This window comes from Nerophis lumbriciformis, linkage group LG02 (assembly GCF_033978685.3).
Source record: "Nerophis lumbriciformis linkage group LG02, RoL_Nlum_v2.1, whole genome shotgun sequence".
NCBI classification, from domain to species: Eukaryota; Metazoa; Chordata; class Actinopteri; order Syngnathiformes; family Syngnathidae; genus Nerophis; species Nerophis lumbriciformis.
The window spans coordinates 57551501-57557500 of NC_084549.2; the positions used below are offsets into that span (position 1 = coordinate 57551501).

Sequence of the window (6000 nt, forward strand, 5' to 3'; positions counted from 1 at the left end):
ATCTAACATCACGGAAAACACTCTTCTATAATGTGTCTCTCGCCCCCACCCTCCAGAAGTAATACAAACGTCCATTGTTCAACTCTGAGAAGAGACAGGACAGGATAAGTAAAGAGAAAGGAGTATTTTTACTCCCTGCATTCCGAGCTCAAGGTTGACACACACAGTACTTGCAGACAACCAAAAACAGAACAACTGGAAGAACACTAGCTGTTTGTAATATGACTATGAAAGTAAAGAAGTAACACACAAATATGGATATATGTAATTATCTGCCTCCGTCAATATATATATATATATATATATATATATATATATATATATATACAGACCGGCCCCCGGCCAAATTGTTTTAACCCAATGCGGCCCCCGAGTCAAAAAGTTTGGGGACCCCTGATCTAAAGGTATCACTCGTTGCGTGAAGCAAACAAAACAGCCAGAGCTAGTGTGGCGAGAGGCAGGAATAAATAGGTCTCTGATTAGTGACCGGGAGCAGGTGAGCGTCCCAACCACTAACCAGAGGCAGGTGAACATAATCAGCACCCATGGTAACAAAGAACAGCTGAAACAGAACTAAGGGAAACTTAAACAAAACAGGATCATAACAACTTACTCATGAACAAACACTCAAACAAACTTTTTTCACTCATTCACAGGCAAGCTCACTCATGAACAAACGCTCAAACAAACCTTTTCACTCATTCACAAACAAACTTCCTAATGAACACACAATTAATCAAACTTTCTCACTCACTCACAAACAAACGTACTCAGGAACAAAGTAACAACAATAAGTCATTGTGTTGCAGTATATGCATGTATGCAATGTATGGTGTCTTTCAGTGTTGAGAAAGGCGCCCATTAACTAAAAAAAAAAGATTCACGACTACACTGCATTACCTTTATATTTATACGCCTAGCAAGGTTGTCTGTTGGATGCAGTTGCTTTACTAGACCCATTAGACCGGGGGTGTCAAACTCAATTTAGCTGAGGGGCCGCATGGAGGAAAATCTATTCCCAAGTGGGCCGTGATGGTAAAAATAATAATAATAACTTAAAAATAAAGACAACTCCAGGTTGTTTTCTTTGTTTTACTTTGGCCAAAAATAGAACAAGCACATTATGAAAACGTACAAATCACAAATAATCCTCTGGACAAAACACTTCATGTTTGTTGAAAATTCTGAGGAAATTGGTGCGGCTTCAAAAACACAAAGAGCTTAGACTTTGTCTCAGTGTATCGACAAAGCCAGGATTAAACTTTAAGTCACAGTCTTTCTGGGGTTTAATCCAGTGCTAACTCAACAACCCATAAGAAACAGAGGTAAAAACTATTCAAAAGGGTTATGTTCACTTTTCTTGTGTTTGACAGAGACATTTTTGGGCAACAAGGGTACCAAATGACGATGTGTTCAAAACAGAAGACATAAAACGTCAGGTTTTAAGTTTCCTGTGGGTCGAGGAGGAGGAGCAACAGTCACCTTTTACAGTGTACCTCTTGCATGGCCCCGGTATAAACTGTATGCTTGCCTAACAGAATTGCTATTGTGACATCCAGTGGACACATTTAGAACAGCAGTTTCTTCCGTAATTTATTTATTTTTTTAAAAAGCAGATCATTTTTATACTTGGCAAACTCATCATGTTTGACACTCCTGCATTAGACCGTGCAAGTGTACCTAATCAACTATCCAGTGAGTAGCAAAAACAGATTTTATAAATAAATAGAACAACAAACACAAACAGTCACACACTGTAGTTAGAAGTACCAATTACAACATAAACATAAAAACACAAAATGGGTAAAAATAAATAAAATTATTGGTAACACTTTAGTATGGGAAACATATTCACCATTAATTAGTTGCTTATTAACAAATTAGTAATATATTGGCTCTTAATTAGTCATTATTACCGTATTTTTCAGAGTATAAGTCGCACCGGAGTATAAGTCGCACCTGCCGAAAATGCATAATAAAGAAGGGAAAAAACATATGTAAGTCGCACTGGAGCCCGGCCAAACTATGAAAAAAACTGCGACTTATAGTCCGAAAAATACGGTAAGTACTTATTAATGCCTTATTCTGCATGGCCTTATTATACAACCAGTAAGCCATTAACTAAGAGTCTTCCCTCTATAACCTCAGAATTATTGCCCTAGCCCTAATCCTTATATGTTCCCCTAGTGTACAAGTAACTCTAAATTAAGTCTTTGTTACTTAGAATATGTTCCCCATACTAAAGTGTTACCAAATCTTTCAATAAAGCAATTTAAAAACAAGTACAGTGCCCATTAGACCTGTGTTGGCTCTAGGAACCAACACGCCAAGGATGTCATGTGACCTTAAATTGTAGCGACTGGAGTCTTGATATGTAAACGGCGGGGACGGTGTGGCGTGGCAGTGGCCGTGGTGGGGTTCCTGGTTCAATCCCCACTTTCTACCAACCTCGTCATGTCCGTTGTGTCCTTGAGCAAGACACCTCACCCTTGTTCCTGATGGGTCGTGGTTAGGGCCTTCACTGCAAAAACTGAAATCTAAGTAAGATTAAATATCTCAAATAAGGGTGATATTTGCTTATTTTCTGTCTGATAAGATAATTATGCTCACTAAACAGATTTTATGTTAGAGTGTTTTACTTGTTTTAAGTGTTTTGGTCCTAAATGATCTCAGTAAGATACTACAGCTTGTTGCTGAGATTTCATGACCTATATTGAGTCAAACATGCTTGAAACCAGAATATCAAGTGTTGCAAAGCTGTGTCATCAACAAACACAAATATAAAACTGCTTTTTCAAAGTAATAATTTCTTATTTCAAGCATGAAAAACAATAAAATCATTACTTTGACACAATTGTGTCTCATAATTAAAACGGATTTTTAATGAAACAATAGAAAACACGTACTCATAAAGTAGTAAAGTCGGCACAGTACAGTAAACTGACAGTTAATATTTAAACATTTAACATGTGACATTTCTAACAATTTTGAACAGAAATAATTCATGCACATTTAGATGAATTCTTCAAAATTACAATTGAAAAATTTTTGGCCGGGGGCCATCCTGTATATATATGTATGTATTAATATATATATATACATATATATGTATAATCCTCGTGCACTAATTGACTGAAAGAGCACGCACTTGGAGCGATGATGTCATGTTATGGATGGGAAAATGCATTTTTAGACAATATGATTTGCCTGAGCGGCTAGGAGACCCCGAGAGTAACAAGCGGTTGTCTTGTTGCCTTTCCATTAAGAACAATAAATTAGTTTTTAGTGTAAGTTTGCTGGTTTCAAGAAATGTAATACCGAGCGCATATCATTATGTCAAGATAATGGCACTAGCATTTACTTAATTTAAGAATATTTTTCAACATTGAGCAAAAAGGTCTCATTTATATTTTTTTCTACCAAGAAAAGTGCACTTGTTATTAGTGAGAATATACTTATTTTAAGGTATTTTTGGGTTCATTGAGGTTCATACTTGCCAACCCTCCTGGATTTTCCGGGAGACTCCCGAAATTCAGCGCCTTTCCCGAAAACCTCCCGGGACAAATTTTCTCCCGAAAATCTCCCGAAATTCAGGCGGAGCTGGAGGCCACGCCCCCTCCAGCTCCATGCGGACCTGAGTGACGTGTTGACAGCCTGTTCTCACGTCTGCTTTCCCACAATATAAACAGCTAATGATCGAGGGCGAGTTCTTGGTTTCTTATGTGGGTTTATTGTTAGGCAGTTTCGTTAACGTCCTCCCAGCGCGGTAACAACACACAACAACAGCAGTCAATTTTTCGTCTACCGTAAAGCAGTTCGTCTGCTGTAAACAGCAATGTTGTGACACTTTTAAACAGGACAATACTGCCATCTACTGTACATGCATATGTGACCCACCCATAATGTGTCACATTTTTGTGTTGAATTATTTATTTTATTTTGTGGTTTGAATTCGTTTTTGGAGCTGTCATTACACATTTATCAGTATTCACATTGGTCAGTAGGGGGCAGTAGGGCGTTTCTTCCCAATTGAATGCTATCACCTGCAGACCGGAAGTGTCTTGTCATTCTGATGAGCGCGACCAGTCTGTGAACAATTGAAACGTCCTGTGTGCTTTTTCCTCCTGTATAACAGGTTAGTTTTGGTGAATCAACTCACTGAATAATATCCATGTGATCTTTATAAGTTTAAGTACACATTCTGATGGTGGAGCCTAACTCTAAAGTGTTTGTGAGTTGTAGTTTGTATTTGTGAATGAATCCAGTGCACAGCTGCAGTAATCAATACAAAAAGGCGACGTGAGTGCGCAATGTTTATATAGGAACTTCTGATCCTAATTCAGACTCCCAAATTAGAGCTCCCGTTTTCTTATTGATTTTATAATGTATATTTGTATAATGTGTGTGTTCTGAAATAGTGACAGAGAATAGAACAAGGATGGACAATTCAACCCTTAACTCAACAATGAGTAGATGAGTGTTATGTGTGTGTATATGTATAAATAAATGAACACTGAAATTCAAGTATTTCTTTTATATATATATATATATATATATATATATATATATATATATATATATATATATATATATATATATATATATATATGTATATATATATATATATATATATATATATATATATATATATATATATATATGTATATATATATATATATATATATATATATATATATATATATATCTGTGTAATAAAAAAAAAAAATATAGCTAGAATTCACTGAAAGTCAAGTATTTCTTATATATATCTTAACCACGCCCCCCAACCACGCCCCCCTCCCCACGCCCCCCACCCCCCACCTCCCACCTCCCGAAATCGGAGGTCTCAAGGTTGGCAAGTATGTTGAGGTTAGCTAATTTTACTTGTCTTGGAAAGTCTTGACAAGCCGAATTTTCTTGTTCTATTGGCAGATAATTTTGCTTAGTTCAAATAAAATACCCCTAATTTTTATTTTATTTTAATTTTTTTCTTGTTTTTGAACACTGACTTTTTGCAGTGTTGCATGGCAGCTCCCGCCATCAGTGTGTGAATGGGTGAATGTGGAAATAGTGTCAAAAGCGCTTTGAGTACCTTCAAGGTAGAAAAGCGCTATACAAGTGCAACCCATTTATAAAAGAACATAAATAAGGGGGAACCAGACCAAAAAGTGATTTATATATTTAAAAAAAAACTTTAAAAAAACTGCTCCTGCCGTTGCCATGGTTGGCTTTCCTGCATCTTTCAGCTGAACGCTTCAGCCTGGAGGTCACTTCCTGCTGTGGAGCAGATGGCGGGACACACGTCGCTCTGTGGGGACCCCAACCCAGCACTCTCACACACACACACACACACACACACCTGCAGGCCTTAAACATGTGTGAAAGCATGCATGAGTATGAATATTGTGTGTGTCCTACATGCTTCACATTTGACTCGTGTTATTGTGTGTGACAGATGACTCTAACTTTGCTCTAACACTAAACCTGACATAAAACGAGTGATATTTTTTTCCTTTAAAGACGTGAAAAGGGGGTTACGGTTAAGCGCACGCCTCTTTATCTGTATTTGCGACGCACACAATGTGCAGCACAAAGCTCCTCTTTCCATCCTCCCTCTCTCTCTCTCTCCGGCAGTCTGCGCCGCAAAGTTATATGAAGGGCATCAGGCAGGCCCGGCGAGCCGAGCGCAGAGTGACAGCGGCAAACGGAGTGATGGCTCGGCCCGATAAACAGCCGGCGTCAAATGAAAAGGCTCAGCGCTTGCCATCATCCCCCTGTCACAATGCAATTACTGAACAGAGTGATAGCAAGATAGCCGCCCCCACCGCTCGCCACCGTGATAAAAGTATTGACTGATTTGATTGAATGATTAAAATAATGCAGACATAGAAATAGGCTGAAGATAGAGAGAGAGAGAGAGAGTGGGAGGGAAAATGGCGGGCGAGGAGGGCCCGGTTGGCTATAAGAGCGGCGTTCTTGCAGATATGTCATTATGTGTGT

The 6000-nt window shown here is 38.3% G+C and overlaps 1 protein-coding gene across 2 annotated transcripts in view; it reads left to right on the plus strand.

Moving 5' to 3' along the window:
- The window catches only part of camkmt (calmodulin-lysine N-methyltransferase), a 374342-nt gene that overhangs the window by 278541 nt on the left and 89801 nt on the right, over nucleotides 1-6000 (plus strand). The window lies entirely within an intron of this gene.